Source organism: Procambarus clarkii, chromosome 12, assembly GCF_040958095.1.
Source record: "Procambarus clarkii isolate CNS0578487 chromosome 12, FALCON_Pclarkii_2.0, whole genome shotgun sequence".
NCBI classification, from domain to species: Eukaryota; Metazoa; Arthropoda; class Malacostraca; order Decapoda; family Cambaridae; genus Procambarus; species Procambarus clarkii.
The window spans coordinates 34,142,561-34,166,518 of record NC_091161.1 but is presented as its reverse complement, the minus strand read 5'-3'; the positions used below and the strand labels follow the sequence as shown (position 1 = coordinate 34,166,518).

General features: G+C 43.0%; 1 protein-coding gene and 1 pseudogene across 1 annotated transcript in view; one reads left to right on the top strand and one right to left on the bottom strand.

Annotated features, from left to right (window-relative positions):
* Positions 1 to 23,958, top strand: part of LOC123749276 (baculoviral IAP repeat-containing protein 8-like) — a 640,763-nt gene that overhangs the window by 550,200 nt on the left and 66,605 nt on the right. The gene's annotated exons all lie outside the window — the stretch shown is intronic.
* LOC138364140 (motile sperm domain-containing protein 1-like) lies at positions 21,915 to 22,590 on the bottom strand (annotated as a pseudogene).

Sequence of the window (23,958 nt, the reverse complement as noted above, 5' to 3'; positions counted from 1 at the left end):
GGGTAGTGTTCTGAGCACTACTCTTTTTCTGGTTGCCCTCAATGGTCTTCTTTCTTTTCTTCCTTCAGGTGTCTTCTCCGCTCTCTGTCGATGATCTTACCCTTTGCTGTCAGGGTGATGATTCGCCTCTCCTTCAGCGCCGGCTTCAACTTGCGATTGATGCCGTGTCGTTTTGGGCCACCGATCATGGCTTCAAGTTCTCTACTTCCAAGACTTGTGCCATGACTTTTATGACAGACCAGAAGGACCCGGCGCGCCAGACTGTTGCTGATCTTCATTTATTCGGACTTGCCGAGGGGTGTACCACTGTCTTTTTACCGAGGGTCTGGTCGATTGGGGTCTCGAAGTTGTTACTTTGGGTTGCTGGGTTGATCCGAAAGCTAGTATTCTTTTTACCCTTTCTGGGCATCGTTTGTTCCAGGCGTGATGTGTATCCCCGCAGTTCGGGCATTTTGCTTTCGTTTGTCTGCCTTCTTTGTGCAGATTCTTGCATATGTCGGTATTGTGGAGCTCGCTACATACACCACATCGTTCCGGGCCTCTGCAGCCATCTTTGTGGTGGCCGAAGCGCTGACATCTGTACCAGCGCATGGGTTCTGGGTTGTACAGTCTCAGCCTGAATTGACCATAGATGCCAACACTCAGTGTTGGTGCGAGGTCCTTTTATTGTTACAAGAACCTGTCTTGTTTCGTTATTGTTGTGCTTGCATCTTTCCGCCGTTGTGACATTTGGGCATTCTAGGAGTCTGTTTGCATGAACTTCGACCGGGAAATTTTGAACTATCATTTTGGTGATTCTTTCTTCTGGTTTCAGTTCCACTAGGTGTTCTGTGTTCCTGAGGTTTGTGATTATATCCGGATTAGCTGTGGAGGTGTTATATCTACCTCTAATGTCGGGCTTGGCTCTAAGATCTGATCCTGGATTATTCTTTTCCAGTGCGGCAACGAAAGCATAAGTGGGACCATCCACTGGTTTTTTGGTCTTGAATAGGGTCCTTGGCATTGGTTTGGGTGCTCCTCTTGAGTTTTGATTTGCTTCTAGTTTGGTTTCTTTGGACGTTTCTTCGGTTCTTCTTAGTTTGTTAGCCTTTCCGTTGCCTACAAGTTGCCACGGTGCTTCGTTGAGGGTTGGGCCGTCTTCAGCAATTTTCCTTCCTCTTGCTACTATATCGCTGTGTCCTTCTGACGTTAATAATTCAAGAAGGATGGTTAGGAAAGTCATATCCTGGGGCGACATGGTTACACTGTACTAAAAGAGTAACTGAGGGAGTGACTGTAACTGTGTACTGCTACACTCAGCGACTGTAGTGTGGTTGTGGGAGATTCCCAGGTGTGGTATTTGGATAGAAATTTTTGTGCCAGAGATAGGGGAACCACGTTGAGAGTTTGCAATCTGGGAGCTGGAATTGGTGATATTGTCGGCAACATGAATGATATTATGGCTGGAAATGGGAACAAACCCATTATTTGTATTAGTGCAGGTGGAAATGATGTTGGACGAGTTAGGAGTGAGGAAATGATAGAGGTTTAAGACAGCCATACGAGCAACGGAGGAATCCCGATCATGTGTCATTCCTCCAAATATGGGAGTTGGAACTGAATGGTTGTCGAGGGCACTTGGTGTCAGTTACCGACTAGAAAAATATTGCAAATCAAATGCAATATCTTTCATAGATAACTAGGAACACTTCTATGAAAGAAAGGAAATGTATGCTCGGGATGGGGTGCATCTATTTGAGGGCTGGGGTTGTTGTTGGGAACTCGTTGGAGGCGTTTGTTTAGGATTGGGTTTAAACTGTAAGTAGATAGTGGTATGGGATATGATATGGATAAAGGGGGTAATAAAACCCCCCTTTATAGCACCCCCATGGTATTGGGGGTGCTATAGAGTCTCATGGTATTGGGGGTGCTATATTAAGCTGGATTAGGGCATGGCTATACCAAAGGAAACAGAGTTAGTATAAATGGAATCAAGTCAGAGTGGGAAAATGTTGTAAGTGGAGTGCCTCAAGCTCTGTCCTGGGACCTCTGTGTTTATAATATATATAAATGATTTAGATTCAGGTTTTGAGTACAACATTTGCAAATTTGCCGATGATACGAAAATCGGTAGGGAAATTAATTCGGAGGAGGACTCACTATCACTTCAAGTTGATCTAGATTAGGGTTTTGAAATGGTCAAAGGATTGGCAGATGCAGTTTAATGCTGATAAATGTAAAGTTCTGAGGTTAGGTAATGATGATAGAGTTACAAGATACGAGCTAGATGGTGTTGTGATGCGAAGTCGGATTGCGAAAGGGATCTGGGAGTTATGATTAGTAAGAATTTAAACACAAAGGATCAATGCATAAATGTTCGTAATAAGGCAAATCGGGCACTTGGATTAATTAATCGCAGCGTTAGTAACAAGACACCTGGTGTGGTTCTCAAGCTATATCTTGCTCTAGTTAGGCCCCATTTAGATTATGCAGTTCAGTTTTGGTTCGCCATATTATAGAAATGGATATAAATTCACTTGAACGTGTCCAGCGTAGGATGACTAAGTTAATTCCCCAAATTAGAAATCTTTCATATGAAGAAAGATTAACAAAGCTTAAGTTGCATTCACTGGAAAGGCGAAGAGTTAGGGGGTGACATGATAGAGGTTTACAAGTGGATGAATGGACATAACCGGGGGGATATTAATAGGGTATTAAAAGTATCAACACAGGACAGAACACGAAACAATGGATATAAATTGGATAAGTTTAGATTTAGGAAAGACTTGGGTAAATACTGGTTCAGTAACAGGGTTGTTTTGATTTGTGGAACCAATTGCCGCGTAACATTGTGGAGGTGGGGTCCCTCGATTGTTTCCAAGCACGGGTTGGACAAGTATATGAGTGGGATGGGTGGTTTATAGAATAGGAGCTGCCTCGTATGGGCCAATAGGCCTTCTGCAGTTACCTTTGTTCTTAATGTTCTTATGTTCTTCTTAAAAGTACGTGGTTTGTGGGGAAAACAAATTGGTAAAAATGATCAGAAAAGAATTCTTTTTTTTATTTTGAATATTTTCGTTATTGAGGCCCTTAAGGGCCTCATAATAACAATGCACTTATCGTATATTACACTAACAGTAGAAGTCTAAGAAACAAATATATCGATTTAAATGCTCTTGTCTGCACAAAAAATAGATATTGTGAGTTTACAATATCTACAAGTCAAGTTTTACTGACTTGTGAGTTTAAGCAGGTTTACCGTGCATATATATACGAGGCTCGTGTTCTCTGGTAATGTGAAGGGTCAATGAAATTTAATTCAGATCTCTTAGCCATGGACTAGTGTCGTTGGGAGGTTGAATTCCGTCGCAGATATAGTCCCGACACTGTGTGTGTGTGTGTGTGTGTGTGTGTGGTGTGTGTGTGTGTGGTGTGTGGTGTGTGTGTGTGTGTGTGTGTGTGGTCTAAAGCTATGATGAGCATAAAAGTTGAGAGGGTAGTGTTAATAAATATATGTTTTTAATATGTTATTAAAAAATATATGTATAATAATATTAAATATAATTTAAAATATATGTTAAATAAATATAAGTATAAATATATGTTTTTGAGAAAGAGGACTTATGATACGCCACAACCGTGGTAATCAATAAGCAGTACGTTGAATTGTGCACAAAATAATTTGAACCAAACTAAAAAAAATAATTTGTTGGCAAACAGTAATAACATTGATACGAGGTCTTGAACCTAGACACTGAAAGGAAGAAACAACCAAAAGCCATGATATTGAAAATAAACTGAACTGCAGTTGTAAAGAATTTGAAAGCTGATTAATGTGTTTTTGTGAAGCGATGCTGATGTAAACAGTAAGTAAACTTTATTTGAAAAAAGAATATAAGACTGAAAAGCATGACAGTGAATATCGGTAAAATAAGCAGAAATGATGTTCATAAAAACATAACCACGACCGTAATAATTCACTGTGAACCTCTCTTAAAACTGTGCACACTGAGAAATCTTGTCACCACTAGTCCAGTAGTCGTGAACTAGTGGTACACCTTTGTTTAAGAACATAAGAACAAAGGTAACTGCAGAAGGCCTATTGGCCCATACGTGGCAGCTCCTATCTATAACCACCCAATCCCACTCACATACTTGTCCAACCTGCGCTTGAAACAATCGAGGACACCACCACCTCCACGTTACGCGGCAATTGGTTCCACAAATCAACAAACCCTGTTACTGAACCAGTATTACCCAAGTCTTCCTAAATCTAAACTTATCCAATTTATACCCATTGTTTCGTGTTCTGTCTTGTGTTGATACTTTTAATACCCTATTAATATCCCCTTTGTTATGTCCATTCACCCACTTGTAAACCTCTATCATGTCACCCCTAACTCTTCGCCTTTCCAGTGAATGCAACTTAAGCTTTGTTTCTTTCTTCATATGAAAGATTTCTAATTTGGGGAATTAATTTAGTTCCTACGCTGGACACGTTCAAGTGAATTTATATCCATTCTATAATATGGCGACCAAAACTGAACTGCATAATAAATGGGGCCTAACTAGAGCAAGAATATAGCTTGAGAACCACACCAGGTGTCTTGTTACTAACGCTGCGATTAATAAATCCAAGTGTCCGATTTGCCTTATTACGAACATTTATGCATTGATCCTTTTGTTTTAATTTCTTACTAATCATAACTCCCAGATCCCTTTCGCAATTCGACTTCGCAATCTCAACACCATCTACCTTGTAACCCTATCATTACCTAACCTCAGAACTTTACATTTATCAGCATTAAACTGCATCTGCCAATCCTTCGACTATTTCAAACCCTATCTAGATCAACTTGAAGTGACAGTGAGTCGTCCTCCGAATTAATTTCCTTACCGATTTTCCTATCATCGGCAAATTTGCAAATGTTGCTACTCAAACCTGAATCTAAATCATTTATATATATTATAAACAACAGAGGTCCACCACGAACCATAATTGGTTCCACAAATAAACAACCCTGTTACCTAACCAGTATTTACCCAAGTCTTTCCTAAATCTAAACTTATCCCAATTTATACCCATTGTTTCGTGTTCTGTCTTGTGTTGATACTTTTAATACCCTATTAATATCTCCTTTGTTATTGGCCATTCATCCACTTGTAAACCTCTATCATGTCACCCCTAACTCTTCGCCTTTCCAGTGAATGCAATTTAAGCTTTGTTAATCTTTCTTCATATGAAAGTTTGAGTTCTTATGACCAACCCTGCAGCTGCCTGCATACCCCGAGACGGCATCCTGAAGGTACGTCTCTGGCCACAATCCTGATCAAATGCAGCAGTTCCAGCCGCAGGGTGCGGGTTGGGGCAGGCTTCATGATCGCAGAACATGGCGAGTACCAGGATTTCAAGGCAGTAGACTCGAGTGAGGCAAAATTTAAGTTGTTGTTTGTCGCCCAGGTATTTGCTAGATCAATAATTTCCCAGATAACGTCCTCCCATTGCACTGTTATCCTAACCAACATCGTCATCATGCGTGGAGAGAGTTAAGATCCATAAAACTCCAAGCTGGATTTTACTGTCAAATAAACTCACTGACCTCTCTCATTCGTAATAAAATAGTGAAGATTTAAGAACATAAGAACATAAGAACAAAGGTAACTGCAGAAGGCCTATTGGCCCATACGAGGCAGCTCCTATTCTATAACCACCCAATCCCACTCATATACTTGTCCAACCGTGCTTGAAACAATCGAGGGACCCCACCTCCACAAGGTTACGCGGCAATTGGTTCCACAAATCAACAACCCTGTTACTGAACCAGTATTTACCAAGTCTTTCCTAAATCTAAACTTATCCAATTTATATCCATTGTTTCGTGTTCTGTCCTGTGTTGATACTTTTAATACTCTATTAATATCCCCCCGGTTATGTCCATTCATCCACTTGTAAACCTCTATCATGTCACCCCTAACTCTTCGCCTTTCCAGTGAATGCAACTTAAGCTTTGTTAATCTTTCTTCATATGAAAGATTTCTAATTTGGGGAATTAACTTAGTCATCCTACGCTGGACACGTTCAAGTGAATTTATATCCATTCTATAATATGGCGACCAAAACTGAACTGCATAATCTAAATGGGGCCTAACTAGAGCAAGATATAGCTTGAGAACCACACCAGGTGTCTTGTTACTAACGCTGCGATTAATAAATCCAAGTGTCCGATTTGCCTTATTACGAACATTTATGCATTGATCCTTTTGTTTTAAATTCTTACTAATCATAACTCCCAGATCCCTTTCGCAATCCGACTTCGCAATCACAACACCATCTAGCTCGTATCTTGTAACTCTATCATCATTACCTAACCTCAGAACTTTACATTTATCAGCATTAAACTGCATCTGCCAATCCTTTGACCATTTCAAAACCCTATCTAGATCAACTTGAAGTGATAGTGAGTCCTCCTCCGAATTAATTTCCCTACCGATTTTCGTATCATCGGCAAATTTGCAAATGTTGCTACTCAAACCTGAATCTAAATCATTTATATATATTATAAACAACAGAGGTCCCAGGACAGAGCCTTGAGGCACTCCACTTACAACATTTTCCCACTCTGACTTGATTCCATTTATACTAACTCTCTGTTTCCTTTGGTATAGCCATGCCCTAATCCAGCTTAATACACAATTTTCCTCTGACAATTTTACTGCTCTTAGAATTTCGTATGGATCATTTAATGAAGGGAAGTTCCAAACAATAGATATGAGAAATTGTGGGAGTTTTGGAAAAGAAATATCGCGATCCATGGGAGAATATTTGAAAACTGCAGTGGGGTTTGGGGAAAATGTGACCCACCGCCGCTTTCAGTAATTGGCAGATTTTTCGTATAAAAAGTCGGAATTTCAAACTGCGAATAGGTGCAGAGAGCCAGAATTTGGGTCCAAAATATGGTTCATGTATCGAATACAACAATAAAAAATAAGATGACAAAGTTAATTCCCCAAATTAGAAATCTTTCATATGAAGAAAGATTAACAAAGCTTAAATTGCATTCACTGGAAAGGCGAAGAGTTAGGGGTGACATGATAGAGGTTTACAAGTGGATGAATGGACATAACAGGGGGGGGATATTAATAGGGTATTAAAAATATCAACACAAGACAGAACACGAAACAATGGGTATAAATTGGATAAGTTTAGATTTAGGAAAGACTTGGGTAAATACTGGTTCAGTAACAGGGTTGTTGTTTTGTGGAACCAATTGCCGCGTAACGTGGAGGTGGTGGTGTCCCTCGATTGTTTCAAGCGCGGCTTGGATAAGTATATGAGTGGGATTGGGTAATTATAGAATAGGAGCTGCCTCATATGGGCCAATAGGCCTTCTGCAATTACCTTTGTTCTTATGTTCTATTTAGATCAACTTGAAGTGATAGCGAGTCTTCTTCCGTGTTAATTTCCCTGCCGTTTTTTGTATCATTGGCGAATTTGCAAATGTTGCTACTCAAACCTGAATCTAAATCATTGATATATATTATAAACAACAGAGGTCCCAGGACAGAGCCCTGAGGCACTCCACTTACATTATTTTCCCACCCTGACTTAACCCCATTTATACTGTTTCCTTTGGAATAGCGATGTACTAATCCAACTTAATATAGCACCTCCAATACAATGAGCCTCTATTTTTTTTAATCAGTCTTTCATGTGGCACTGTATCAAAAGCTTTGCTAAAGTCAAGGTACACGACATCACAATCCTTACCACTATCAACTGCCTCAACTATGCTAGAATAAAAAGATAACAAATTTGTTAACATGAACGGCCATTTATAAAACTATGTTGCGACTCGATTATTAATTTGTTTTTCAAGATGAAGACGAATTTCATTTGCTATTATAGATTTGAGTAACTTCCCACAATAGACGTTAGGCTAATTGGTCGATAGATAGACGTAAGTGATATATCTCCTTTCTTAAAAGCTGGTATCACATTAGCAACTTTCCAAAACTCTGGCACTCTGCCTGACTCTATTGATTTATTAAATATGGTTGACAGTGGGTCACAAAGCTCCTCTTTGCATTCTTTAAGCACCCTGGCAAACACTTCATCCGGCCCAGGGGATTTGTTTGGTTTGAGTTTTACTATTTGTTAAGAACATCCTCCCTGGTAACTGCTAAACTAGTCAACCTGTCCTCGTCCCCACCCCACAGACTTGTTCCGCTGAAGGCATATTGTTAAGTTCCTCTTTAGTAAATACAGATACAAAATATTTATTAAAAATACTACTCGTCTCTTCATCACTATCTGTGTCAGTTTTTAATGGACCTATCCTTTCCCTAGTCTTAGTACGATATAACTGAAAAACCCTTTAGGATTTGTCTTTGCTTGCCCTGCTATGCGAACTTCATAGTTACCTTTTGCTTTCCTTATCACTTTTTTAACATTTCTAACCAGTTGTAACGAATTCCTGTTCTAAAGTGACCTCCCCATTTTTAATCCTTTTGTACCAAGCTCTCTCTTTACCTATAAGGTTCTTCAAATTCTTTGTTATCCACTTTGGGTCATTAGTATTCGATTTATTCAATTTGTATGGTATACTACGTTCCTGTGCTTTGTTTAGAATATTCGTAAATAAGTTATATATTGAATCCACATCGAAATCCCCATTTAGTCACCTATCGCTGGGTTCATGTCTCGCTCCAAGACCGGCCCACACCCCATACCCAAGACTTTCCAATCAATTTGACCCAAAAAATTTCTTAGGCTATTAAATCAGCTTTTCGAAAATCTGGCACTTTAACAGAATTTTCTCCTACAGGTCTATTCCATTCTATGCTAAATCTGATTTATTTGTGATCACTGTTCCCTAGCTCACTCCCTATTTCGATGTCATTAATTTGTTTCCCTGTTAGTTAACACTAAATCTAAAATATTATTTTCCCGTGTTGGTTCCTTAATGTGTTGCGTAAGAAAGCAATCGTCAATTAATTCTAGAAAATCTTCTGCTTCACTATTCCCTGTTTTGTTCAACCAGTTTATTCCACTAAAATTAAAGTCACCCATGACATAAATACTGTTAGATCTAGATGCCCTAGATATTTCATCCCATAGATGCTTTGCTTTCATTCTGTCTAAATTTGGTGGCCTATATATAACTCCTATTATAATATTATTTGCTTTTTCGTTTAATTCTATCCAAATAGTTTGTGTGTGGCTCAGTTTTGATTCCCTCTTTGAGACTACATTTCATATTGTCCCTAACATATATGGCTACTCCACCTCCTCGTCTAATATATCTATCTGTGTGAAATAGTTTAAATCCATTATTTGATATTCAGCTAATAGTTCTCTATTTTCTACATTCATTCACGTTTCGGTAAGTGCAATAATATCTATTTTTTTCTGTGCAGACAAGAGCATTTAATTCGTTAATTTTATTTCTTAGACTTCTACTGTTAGTGTAATATACCCTAAGTGAATTTCTTTTTTTGAGGCCCTTCTCTTTCCCTGATCATTTTGCCAATTCCTTTCTCCCACAAACACATACTTTTATTACCTCCTTTCTCCAAATCAATTCCCTTACCTTTATCTACTAACAGTTTAAACCCAAACAAACACCTCTAACCACTTCTTCCAACGAGTTCGCAACAGCAACAACCCCAGCTTCGATAGATGCACTCCATCACGAGCATACATTTCATTTCTTCCATAGAAGTGTTCCCAGTTGTCTATGAAAGATATTGCAATTGATTTGCAATATCTTTCCAGCCGGCAATTGACACCAATTGCCCTCGACATCCATTCATTTCCCACTCCCTTTCTTGGAAGAATGCCACATATGATCGGGATTCCTCCCTTGTTCCTAACTAATTCAATGGCTGTCCTGAATCTCTGTATTAGTTCCTCACTCCTAACTCGTCCAACATCATTACCTCCTGCACTAATACAAATAATGGGTTGTTCCCATTTCCCGTCATAATATCATTCATGTTTCCAACAATATCACCAATTCCACCTCCCGGATAGCAAACCCTCAATCTGTTCCCCTATCTCTAGCACAAAACGTTCTGTCTAAATACCTCACCTGGGAATCTCCCACAACCAAAATTCGCTTCGATTCTTCCTTTTCCTTTCGAGCAGTTTGGGGACCTGCGCTTCAATGCTCCTCGTTGCTTTGTCTTTGCCTCCTCGTTGAACAACAGGTTCACCACAGCACTCGTCCTCTAATACGTCAAATGCATTAAAAGTCCTTAGGTGTAGGCTACTAGTTTTGGGTTTTGCCAAGGTCTTCTTAAGACCCCTGTCTTTCACAACTTGCCAAGACGAGGTCTTCTTAATACCGGTCTCCTCCTTTGTTTCGTCCTGCTGTTGTATCAGCTGTCGTACCTCCTCCCGTAGCGAATCCAACTGTCCTCAGAGCTCCAACCAGACTCGCCAGCTCCTTCACTAATCCTTCCATTATTGCTACAACAATATTAGTACAATCGGATAATATTAGTACATTGTTATTAGAAACAATGGGTATAAATTGGATAAGTTTAGTTAGGAAAGACTTGGGTAAATACTGGTTCGGTAAGAGGGTTGTTGTTTTGTGGAACCAATTACCGCGTAACGTGGTGGTGGGGTCCCTCGATTGTTTCAAGCGTGGGTTGGACAAGTATATGAGTGGGATTGGGTGGTTATAGATAGGAGCTGCCTCGTATTGGCCAATAGGTCTTCTGCAGTTACCTTGTTCTTATGTTCTTATATGTAATATTCTTGGTATTATTCTCATGGCTTCATTTTGCACCTTCTCCAACTTGTTTAGTCTGCCTCCACCAACACAAGACATGACAGGGGCAGCATAACCAATGAGATCTCACTGTATGCCATGTGATTACCATTGGAATGTGACATATAGAATCTGAGTAATAATTATGTACTGTATGGGTTTGTGAGCCCATTGGACCATATATATAGACGAGGGTAGAAATAGTCTAAGCTACTGTCCTTTTGAGATGTGCTTCCTTTTCTCAATAAACTTATTTGAACTAGGAGGGAGGTGGTTGAAGGCACCAGGTACTCGTCTAGAGCACATGGTGCGTGTGGAGCTGAAGCTCAACCTCCATTACCACACCTGGATGACCACACGCACAGCACTCGCGTGCGCGCGCACATGGTCATAAATATTGAGCCTCTTGAGGTAATCTTCAAACAGCGGGTTTTTACACAGAAGTTACTCCCTGTAATCGATTTTATAATTAATGTAGAAGGTAATGATGAATAATTGGGTGTCCTCAGGATGTATGCAGAGCAGCTGGAGAAGGCGGCTGCTGCTGCTCTTCCTCCTCATGTTTCCCACTTGTGCCCTTCATAGTTTTTGTTTGACTTTGTTCATTTGATCAATGACTATAATACCTTTACATTTATTTAGTTTGATCAGTCAGGGGCATAACTGGCCGACCCCTCACAGTGTTCAAGAGAGAACTAGATAAGCACCTCCAAAGGATACCTGATCAACCAGGCTGTGACTCGTACGTCAGGCTGCGAGCAGCCGCGTCCAACAGCCTGGTTGATCAGTCCGGCAACCAGGAGGCCTGGTCGACGACCGGGCCGCGGGGACGCTAAGCCCCGGAAGCACCTCAAGGTAACCTCAAGGTAGGGTATCATTTTGTCTGGTTTTGTTTAAGTTTAGTAACAATGTGAAGTGTGGTCTGGCAAACGATGCCAGGGTCTCGTGAGAGAGGTTAATGAGTGCGAGTGCCAACTTTCACCCACAATTTAGAAGCCAAGTGTCCGGGGGACACCAGGCGCCCCTAATTGATGATGACTCGGTGAACAAAAAGATTAAACTGCCGGTGTGGAGATCTCTGGAGAGCGTTTGACCACCTCAACGTGTAGATGAAAGGCCTTAATCATTACATGGCTCTAGTCACTAACTATGACTATCTAGTGTGATCCAGTTCCCAGACGTCCAACCACTTGGGGTGGACGGTAGAGTGACGGTCTCGCTGCATGCAGGTAGGCGTTCAATATCCGACAGTCCTCAAGTAGTTGGGCATCATTCGTCTCCCCCATCCCATCCTTAATCCTTATGACACTCGCTTCCCAGTGCCATATAGTTGTAATGGTTTCGCGCTTTCTCCTGATAGTTCCCTTCCCTACATGTGTGTGCTAGCTACTACTAACCAATCTCTCCTCCAATCTAATCAACCTCTCCTCCATTAAAGAACGTCGCTTTTCCCTTGTATGCAAAGGGCTAAGGCCAAAAATGGTCGTACTAAAAAATTGGAAGCGGTTCGCCAAAGTGACGTAGTGTCCCGTTTTCTGTTCTGGGTCCTCTGGTAGGTTAAGAGAGGACACTTCCCTGGAAACACAAACCGAAAATGTCTATTTTCCGCTTGTTACAACTTTATTACAAGTTGTTACATCTTGGCTTAACGTGTTTATGACGTATTAGAACGTTGTTACAACTTGCTATATTGCTTGTTATAACTGGTTAAGAGGTATTAAAACTTGTTAGAACGTTGTACCAACGTCGTAGTTTCGGTGTGTGTTTGGCGGGTTTAAACTGATCATTTTCTTGACATTGGGAAACCTTAGGAGGACGGGCTGCTGCTCTTTGGTATCTTAGACCTCAATATTGTTGGTCCATATAGCTGAAAGGTCAACACACCGATACCTCAGCTTGCAAGAACAGGCTACCGCAGCTGTCTTCATGAGCCTCCACAGGTTGTCCACAAGTGTCAACCATTATTATTATATAGTACAACCACCAGAAGTGGCGGATGTAATGAATTGTCTATAACCCAGAAAATTGTTCGAGCTTAAGGGTTTCTTAATACATGGGCAAGTTTCTTCCACATCTCGTCTGACGGCCATGTGGTAGATGGGACAGTTGAAGTGTGCGGACCGCCGTGGGTGCCACTGTCTACTCCCTGGACGACAGTGTGTAGAGTGGTGTACTGAAGGTTCTCTGCCACTGTTATTCTTGACTTTACGATGGTTATCGAACTCGAACTCCTGGACTTTTCTTCCCAGGTGCTATTAAATCTTTCTCGTCACCCGCTGCTTCCTGGTACATGGTAGTCGCGCGCACATGCTTAAGACTTCCTCTCCGGGGGATCTCTCATAACTTGACAAATCAAATTAATGAGTCTCGGCTGATCTGTTTGTAAACAATACTGCTAGAGTTAAAGCTCCACTATACACTTTTGATGTGAATTCAGTAATGTACTGCACTTAAGAGGCAGAGTGGAGCATAGACCTGCCTGGCATGGGGGGGGGGTGCATGACGGCTGAGTGGACAGCGCTTGGGATTCGTAGTCCTAAGGTTCAGGTTTTGATCCCCGCCGAAGGCGGAAACAAATGGGCAAAATTTTTCATCCCGATGCACCTGTTCACCTAGCAGTAAATAGGTTTCTGGGAGTTACAGCTGCTATGGACTGCTTCCTGGAGATGTGTAACAAAAAGGAGGCCTGGTCGAGTACCGGGCCGCAGGGACACTAATCCCGTAAATCACCTCAAGATAACCTTGAGATAGACGCGCTGTGCTCTCTGACGACACAGTTGGGTCAGGAGGTTGCTTCTAATATGAGATTACATTTTCCTCCACCTGACGATGACTGTAGCCTATTTACTGTTACGATCCCAGGTAGCCGAAAAAACGAGTCTCTCCTTTGAGAATTATTGTCAGGACTGACCTGACTAGAAGGTCGGAGATATACAGACATGAAGATCCATATGTAAAAAATAATTGGGTAAATTTTACAGAGTTTAAGAATGTGGGCAGTGAATAAGAAAATGGATAAATGACTGGTTATGAGATGTGGATAATTTGCTGGAGGTGAGAGGCTCGCATCAGGAGGGCTCTGACCCCACTTGAGTACCAGACATCGTGAGGGGAAGCTGCGCTCCATTTGAGCTCCCGTTGGAGAGGATCCCCTGTTGGATGTACCTTCAAGAGAAAGGAAGTGTGCAGACGTTCCAGCTGTGGAATCGAGGTGGGAACGTTGTGGTCGCAAGTCCTGGTCGTCAAGGAGAGTTTAAGCCACCCAGAGACATTATCGTGGGCCATGGGAGCGCCCTGATCAGACTGTCAGAGGGAGAGCGCCCTAGACTAGACAATCTGTGGTGAGCACGAGTTTAAGCCAGTTTATAGTGATTACTTGTAGTTGGTCGTATGCCCAGCGACAGTAGCGAATGTTTATTGATAAGTTAGACATGTTTTGGCAAGACAGAAGGCCTAAAATAAGAGTGGAGATGGAGGAACGTCCTGGAAGACGGAGCGACGTCTGTCTCCTCTGAGCGCTGGCAGATAACTGAGGGAGCCCAGCTCCTGGCGGGGTAGCTGCCTTGAGGACCGCCTGGCCGGGCGGAGCATGGACCAGCCCAAACGGGTGAGTCCACACTCTCAGTATGTAGAGAGCAGATAGATGTTGGATGCAAACATAGTGTGGATTATTTCGTCTGTGTGTTTATAAGGAATCATTTTTATTGGCGTGTCAATGGGTTGCAGGTTTGTCTTTGGAAGAAGTTGCCGAGTGGACTTCGAGCCCGTAGAGTGAGTGAGTGGAAGAGACTCAAAGACTGTTGAAGGAGTAGTGTACTCTGAGGAAGAGTAGCCCACAGTGAAGAGTAGAACCTCGAGCTGTGAGGAGAAGCAGTGAAGAGGAGTGTCACATGCTTCTGTAATGTCAGTGGTGAAGCACCATTGTTGCTCAAGGAAAACTTCATGGTGTAGCAGCCTGGAAGAGCTGCGGAGGATCCTGGTAGATAAATCCAGAAGAACCTGAAGATGTCAGGGTAGTGAACTTCCAGATGTGGACGGGAAGGTCTGGTTGATTACATGTAGGGAGTTGGTATTGTTTGGTTGTCATTAGCGTGCATGACGCAGTGAAAGGTGAGTGAGTGTTTGCCATTTTTGTGCCAAGGAGTACTTATACTGAAGTAGTTACAGTCGTAGGCTGGATTACCTGCAGAGACATACATGTGTGTTCTAGGATTGATAGGGTGATCGATTGATCATTGTTGTATATCAAGGAACATTTATACTAATATTTATGTTATTGAATTCATACGCTGGTTTTCCTTGTACATGTTTATAGATATGTATATTCTCTTGCTGATAGTGCAACATTGTGTTATAAGACTTGACCTACTTGAGGTTGGTAGTATTAGGTGGTGAATCAGAAGATAGGATACCACTTGATAAGTAGGTGATAGTTCTGATGGTTTTGGAGTGCAACCTGACTGAAATAGTATAGTGTAGGATTCATTATTACTATTATTTTATGTGTATGTATTGTGTATGTGCTTTGTCCAGTAAATGTATTCAAATTTGCTGGTGTTTGCCCTTGTCCTAGTGAGGCTTCACAGGAAGTAGGAAAAAAGGTGAGAGAGAGAACCAAGAACCACAGCTGTGGACAGGGTAGAACAGAAAACTAACAAGTCAAAGGGGATTGAGATCATATCACATAAGGAGAGAGTGGGGAGTCACAGCGGCTCGAGTGGGTGTGTGCACGTGACAACGAGGCTAAGTATTGGAGCCACATCCCCTGAAAGTGTGACGTTGAGCCCCTCTCCAAGAGCCAGAAGAGCCCAGGGTGATCTCCTGGTAAAGTATAAGCACTCTACCGAGTGCTTGTGGGTTGGGTTGTCCATAAAGGAGGATCAACGACAACACCACCAACCGCAATACTGTTAAGTGCCTTAGCCCCAAATGGGTATGCCAGATGTGAGAATATCCTTTCGGGTCGACTGTAACCACACACCCAGACTCCATGCAGGGAGGCCAGATGCGTCGAATGAGCAATCCGAAAGGGGGGAGAGGCGAGAACAACCGCCAAAGATCCTGTAGTATAGGAGAATGATAAAGACCAAAGTGGTCTTCCCCTCCACGATGCACCAGAAGTCCTTCTCTCACTGATCGTTCTCTCTGCAACTAGCTTGCAGCGATAAAGCAGGTAGAGGACGGGTCCTCACATCGAATTTGATATTCGGTGATCGGGAATAGGGGCTGGAGCCCGAACCCGCTCAAGTGCCTCTTCAGGACAATTGTTAGTAAGGTAATAAATGGGGGCATTACTGCAGAATGAGGGAATGACATACAGGCCTGTGTAAACAGAATAACACTATTTATTCAATAACTTACTAATACACAACCCCACACTTTATATTAAACCAAGAGTGTCACTTCAAATCTGACAAACACCACTTTGCAGCAGGTTTCCTTGATCCACCACCTGACAGGTGTATACACAGTCTCGACCCACTGGACGGGTCATCAACAACAATGAACTAACCTGAAAATACTTCGTGTACACTCTTCTCAAATCATCCACGTCACCGACACACTACGTCAACATATGGAAATGCGTATATTATGGAGGGTATGTGGTTGTATTGAGAAAGGCCAATAGTCATAATGTATCAAAAATAGTGGGATAGATAGGCCTGGCCCCCAAGGAACTAAGGTTCCTATTAATGATTCTGTTCTAAATTACAGGTCTGCTGTCTAGTAGCTAACCATCTACACGACTTCAACAGGATGAATTGATACTACTTATAAACTAACTTGTTTATTAAACCCTCTAATAACCCCCATATACATTAATACAATAATTTTCTTTACCACTCTACCTCACGTTAAATGCCTTAGTCCACATAGACAGGATGCAAGGTTTACAATTGCAACTAGGGTAAAGACTACTTGGAAGGACACTAGTAATGGCTCTAGGTAGCCTGGTATCACTTGAACACATGTGGTTTCACTAAAACAGCCTAGAGTAATCTTAGTGATAAAAGCACTAGCTTAGACTACACCAGAATATTAACTAGACAAATTTGCCAGAACATGGACTCTCGGTATTATACTTACCTTATTCAACCTTGATTCTCTAAGATAAGGGAGGAGGAGGGGGAGATCGGAGCCCACGAGGGTAGAAGTGAACACAACAGCCAGACACAGAGACCGAACACAGCCCCCTCCGCTCTCATAAATATGCTGCCGGGAAGCGAGCCTAGCTGATCATACAGCCATAAACATTATAAGTCTTCACCGACATTCATTATTAGTTACTTAAACAGTTCTAAGAATAGCTGATAACTAGTTAAATATTATATTTAATAATCAACAATCTCAGAGTCTGAATGCTCTGTGAGAAACAAGATTCATCTTAAGTCTGGCAAGGAAGACGGAACCAAAGGCACACCTAGGAATTCAGGCTCCATGAATGTAAATGTTATTAATTAAATATCCTTCTCACATGATCCAATCCTATCAATTAAGGTAATTATTTAGAGCTCAATTTGACACCTGGTTTCCAACTAAGAACCCAGGGTTGTAACAGCGTACACAACAATGTCACCAAGACAATCACCACAATAACACACACACAAGTAATTTACGTTACTTTACTCAATGCCACTAAGACATACAACACAAGTAAATTACTTTAACAACAATGTCAGACATTAAATCAATTGCGTTAACGTCACGCGGACGACCATCAATCGGATACAATTAACGTGAATTATTTGAGCAATTGTTAAGTAAACACCCACAGTTACATTAATCAGTCACTCGGACAATTTACCAATACTTGCTACAAGTGACATCTGGTCAAGCAAGATAATACAGAACAGCACTCTAAATATATTTACTGAAAGGAAGTAATCTTCCCCAAAGTTGCCCGACTCCACAGTGGTTGCACACTTCCCTGTATTCTCATCTTGATCTTTAATTGATCTTATTTAAATTTCAATATAATAAGTTTATTGAGGTAAAATACACACAAAGGGATGAGGTAACTCATCCCTTTGTGTGTATTTTACCTCATCTTATGATGTGTACTCACCTAGTTGTACTCACCTAGTTGTGTTTGCGGGGGTTGAGCTCTGGCTCTTTGGTCCCGCCTCTCAACCGTCAATCAACAGGTGTACAGATTCCTGAGCCTATCGGGCTCTGTCATATCTACACTTGAAACTGTGTATGGAGTGAGCCTCCACCACATCACCCCCTAATGCATTCCATTTGTCAACCACTCTGACACTAAAAAAGTTCTTTCTAATATCTCTGTGGCTCATTTGGGCACTCAGTTTCCACCTGTGTCCCCTTGTGCGTGTTCCCCTTGTGTTAAATAGACTGTCTTTGTCTACCCTATCAATCCCCTTCAGAATCTTGAATGTGGCAACCCGTTCTCGCAAATTTAATAAGTCAATATTGACTTATTAAATATGTGCATAGGTGACATACTTAACATAATAGATACCCTTAAAAAGATTCATAGAAAACACCGACCTTACCTAACCTTGTTAGTATCTTAAGATAAGCATCTTATTGCTTCGTAATTACAATTATTACTTAACCTATACCTATTATAGGTTAGGTAATAATTGTAATTACGAAGCAATAAGATGCTTATCTTAAGATACTAACAAGGTTAGGTAAGGTCGGTGTTTTCTATGAATCTTTTTAAGGGTATCTATTATGTTAAGTATATCACCTATGCACGTAGTTAATAAGTCAATATTGACTTTACGAATTTGCGAGAACGGGTTGGAATGTGGTGATCATGTCCCCCCTAACTCTTCTGTCTTCCAGCGAAGTGAGGTTTAATTCCCGTAGTCTCTCCTCGTAGCTCATACCTCTCAGCTCGGGTACTAGTCTGGTGGCAAACCTTTGAACCTTTTCCAGTTTAGTCTTATCCTTGACTAGATATGGACTCCATGCTGGGGCTGCATACTCCAGGATTGGCCTGACATATGTGGTATACAAAGTTCTGAATGATTCTTTACACAAGTTTCTGAATGCCGTTCGTATGTTGGCCAGCCTGGCATATGCCGCTGATGTTATCCGCTTGATATGTGCTGCAGGAGACAGGTCTGGCGTGATATCAACCCCCAAGTCTTTTTCCTTCTCCGAGTCCTGAAGAATTTCCTCTCCCAGATGATACCTTGTATCTGGCCTCCTGCTCCCTACACCTATCTTCATTACATTACATTTGGTTGGGTTAAACTCTAACAACCATTTGTTCGACCATTCCTTCAGCTTGTCTAGGTCTTCTTGAAGCCTCAAACAGTCCTCTTCTGTTTTAATCCTTCTCATAATTTTAGCATCGTCCGCAAACATTGAGAGAAATGAATTGATACCCTCCGGGAGATCATTTACATATATCAGAAACAAGATAGGACCGAGTACAGAGCCCTGTGGGACTCCACTGGTGACTTCACGCCAATCGGAGGTCTCACCCCTCACCGTAACTCTCTGCTTCCTATTGCTTAGATACTCCCTTATCCACTGGAGCACCTTACCAGCTACACCTGCCTGTCTCTCCAGCTTATGTACCAGCCTCTTATGCGGTACTGTGTCAAAGGCTTTCCGACAATCCAAGAAAATGCAGTCCGCCCAGCCCTCTCTTTCTTGCTTAATCTGTGTCACCTGATCGTAGAATTCTATCAAGCCTGTAAGGCAAGATTTACCCTCCCTGAATCCATGTTGGCGATTTGTCACGAAGTCCCTTCTCTCCAGATGTGTTACCAGGTTTTTTCTCACGATCTTCTCCATCACCTTGCATGGTATACAAGTCAAGGACACTGGCCTGTAGTTCAGTGCCTCTTGTCTGTCGCCCTTTTTGTATATTGGGACCACATTCGCCGTCTTCCATATTTCTGGTAGGTCTCCCGTCTCTAGTGATTTACTATACACTATGGAGAGTGGCAAGCAAAGTGCCTCTGCACACTCTTTCAGTACCCATGGTGAGATCCCATCTGGACCAACCGCCTTTCTAACATCCAGATCCAGCAGGTCTCTCTTGACCTCCTCTCTCGTAATTTCGAACTCCTCCAAGGCCGCCTGGTTTACCTCCCTTTCTTCTAGCACAGTGACCTCACCCTGTTCTATTGTGAAGACCTCCTGGAACCTCTTGTTGAGTTCCTCACACACCTCTGTCATTCTCTGTATACCTGTCCTCGCCTGTTCTAAGTTTCAATACCTGTTCTTTCACTGTTGTTTTCCTTCTGATGTGACTGTGGAGTAGCTTTGGTTCGGTCTTGGCTTTGTTTGCTATATCATTTTCAAAATTTTTCTCTGCTTCTCTTCTCACCCTGACGTACTCATTCCTGGTTCTCTGGTATCTCTCCCTGCTTTCTGGTGTTCTGTTATTCCGGAAGTTCCTCCACGCCTTTTTGTTCAGTTTCTTCGCTTCCATACATGCCCTATTATACCATGGATTCTTCTGTTGCTTCTCGGATTTTTCCCTTTGGGCCGGGATGAACCTGTTTACTGCCTCCTGACACTTTTGGGTAACATAGTCCATCATACCCTGTACAGACTTGTCTCTGAGGTCTGTGTCCCAAGGTATTTCACTTAGGAAACTTCTTATCTGTTCATAATTCCCCTTTCGGTATGCCAGCCTTTTGATTCCTAGTTCTTTTTGGGGGGAGATAAGTCCTAGCTCTACCAGGTACTCAAAGTTCAATACACTGTGGTCACTCATTCCCAAGGGCGCTTCCATCTTAACTTCCCTTATATCCCATTCATTTAGGGTAAATATCAAATCAAGCATTGCTGGTTCATCTTCTCCTCTCATTCTTGTTGGCTCTTTGGTATGCTGGCTTAGAAAGTTTCTTGTTGCCACGTCCAGCAGCTTAGCTCTCCATGTTTCTGGTCCTCCATGCGGGTCTCTGTTCTTCCAATCTATCTTCCCATGGTTGAAGTCTCCCATAATTAGTAGTCCAGATCCATTCCTGCTAGCAACAGAAGCTGCTCTTTCTATTATGTTAATGGTGGCCATGTTGTTTCTATCATATTCCTGTCTAGGTCTTCTGTCATTTGGTGGTGGATTATATATGACTGCGACTATAATTTTTTTCCCTCCATTTGTTACAGTACCTGCTATGTAGTCACTGAAACCTTCACAGCCCTGAATATCCATCTCCTCAAAATCCCAGCCTTTTCTTACCAGCAGAGCTACACCACCCCCACCTCTTCCTTCCCTCTCTTTCCGCATAACATAATAGTCCTGTGGGAACACTGCATTTGTTATTGTTTTCGTGATCTTTGTTTCTGTGAGGGCTATTATGTCTGGGTTTTCCTCTAGTACCAGTTCTCCAAGCTCATTTGCTTTATTTGTAATTCCATCTATGTTAGTGTACATCGCTTTGAGGCTCACTTTCTTCTGTCCCTTCTCAAATCGCCTCCTTGGTGAGTTCTGCTGGTGGGGGAGGCTGTTCCATGGGTGTGAGGACCTGTGAGGTGGGTAACAGGATCTCAGAGGATGCTGGAATGGGGGGCGGGGGATCCAGTGAAGGGGGAGGGACAGGGAGGGTATGGGGTGAAAGGGGAGGGAGGACGGGAAGGAAAGGGGGGGAGGGAGGACTCGGGAGGAGGGGAGGGGTAGAAGGGTGGGGATTGGGTGTGGGGGGAGGGAGATTTGGCTGAACTTTTGAGTGGGGGCAGGGAGGGTTTGGGGTAGGGGGGTTTTCTATGCAGAGGAGGGAGGCGGGGTTGTCCTCCCTTCTGGTGTTACTGGGTAGCTGGTTGTGGGTTCCCCCCTCGCCTCTGGGGGTGTTGTGTTGGGAGCTGTGACTTCCTGGTTTTCCCCTCTCGCCCTGCGCCTCTTCCTTGCTTCTGCCGCCACGGCTCTCTCCTTCCTTGTCATGTATCGCTGGAGGAGTACATTTTTTAATTTTCCCACGTTTTTCAGGGAGCTCTTCCTTGATAGGATCCTCTCCTTTGTGTTCTCGTTTGCAAACACTATCTTTATCATTCGGTCTCGGTCTTTGTTGTACCGGCCTAGCCTAATAATGTGTGTAATAATTCACATGATCTATCCACTGACGCTTTCTTTAGATATACTCATACATAAAGGCATTTAGTACGGCATCATTTTAAAATGACCCGGTATCACTGCAATCTTCTATTCCCCAGGATTTCCATCCGCAGAAATCATCCTGCTCTTAAGATAGCATATGTCAAGGAGACCTAGGACATACGCTAATACAGTTTTGATGTTTGAGTTCAGGTGCATGTAGGATGGAATTCGATTCAGTCTGGTTACCCTCAGTGGACACCAGTAACCCACAAAGGCAAATGGTAGCAGCAGCAACTAACACCAGGCTTGGACCAGCATTCCCTTGATCAGCTCCAAGCGGATGTTGGTGCAGTGGGAGAAAATTTGTCTGTAGCTCTTCCCCCCCCCCCCCCTCCCTCCCTACCAGAGCGTGTGGGAGCATGGACGGACTGAAAGTGGTCACCATCAGGCCCACTACAGGGCTCTGGTACAACACTCGGTAACACAGCTGGGACATCCTTCTTTTCCAATTCCTTTTTCTTTCCATCTTCACAGATTTGGATGCAAATTTTATCCCTTTGACTTGTCTCGTTTAACGAAAGATTTGTTCTTAATGATGTCTATTGAACATTTTGAACGACCAATGCCCTTTGGACTATGCACGTTGAAACATGATAGGTTATTACACAGCACCGAGTAGGAGATACAAAACTCATAAGGGTTGTACAAGGTCACAATTGGCTTGTGAGTACTGTGATCAGCAGCGTAAAAAGCAAGCGATGGGGGAAAGACGAAAACTGGGACTCTGCTATCCAGCCCACTAGGTTGCATCATCACCTTTTTCTTTGTTCCTGGAGACTTCTGTAAGCTTCCTTAATTACATCTGCTTTGTCCGCTGCTTCTAACAGTGTTTTTATTCCTGCTTCTTGAACCTTAAACCTGGTGTCTGGAGTCACCATCTCCAAGAATTTTTCCATTAACATCAATTGTTTTAAGTCTTCGACCCCCCTCTCCGCTCAGCTCGTTGATGCCATGAGAGAGGCTTAGTGGGCGGCTGCCGGAGTGTGATGCTCCTTGGGACAGTCCTCTGTCCTTTTCTAGCCTTGTGCTCCTGCTGCCGTCCTCCAATTGTGCTGAGCACCTTTTCCTTCTGTTTCGTTTTTCTCCCCCCTCTTCTCCTATCTGCTTGTCATTTCCTGCCGACCTTTTGCTTGTTTTGGATATTCCTTTGGACTTCTTCTATTTTGACACCCGGGTGCTTGAGGAGGCATACTCCTGCACCCGTAGAACTGTAGTACCCGAGGTCTTGAGCGACGGGAACCTTTTATTGTCAATCCCCCTTTCGTCGCTGAACCCGATCTCGACGGACTGACAATTCTTGAGGTGGCGTTTGTGGGGCGTATACTCACGACGCGCCCCTAGGGGGCCCCGTCATGATCGGCGATAGCTTCCTGTTGGGTGTCCTGCTTCTAATTGTGGCTCGATGGTGGGTATGGGGGCACATTCGTGGATGAATTTTTCTCTTCGTCTCTGTCGATAAATGTTTCTGTTGTACCCTCTCAGGCTCGTGGGGTGGGCGACCAAGCCCCCGAGTCGGTCTGTATTGGAAGACCAAGCTCTGTAGCTCCCGCTGCTTTGGGCCCCGACCTTGCTCCTCCTTTGACCGTCCTGACTTCTTCCCCCAGCTCCCCTCCCTCCTCTGTGGTTGGGTCGAGCCTCCAGCCCCCAGTGGTGACCATTTCGTCCCCTGGTGCGGCTAAGTCTCTCGTTGTGACTACTGCGCCTTTTGACCTCTCTCTCTCTCTGGGGGTTCTCAACGCCGTTCGCGCCCCGGCCGCACTCGCTCGATTCCTTCCCGTACCGACGCGTATCAGGCCTTGTTTGGTCCCGATTCATGGACCAAATACTTTGATCTCCTCCCTCTTGATTCTGCGCCTCCTGACGATTTCTCCCTCCATCGGCATCTTGTTGATTCCGTGGATGCGTCTGTTACCTTCAAACCCACTCGTCTCGGTACACGTGTCGGTACACGTGTCGTTGCTGCTGCTTCTCAAGATGCAGCTTCCTGCTTGGCAACCTTGTCTTGCCTTGGTGAGATCCCTGTTTGGGTCTCCAAGAACGTTCAGATGAAAGCCAGTGTTGGCACTATTCTCCTCCCGCCCCATGTTGCAACCGGTGTTCGGAATCTGCAGGATTGCC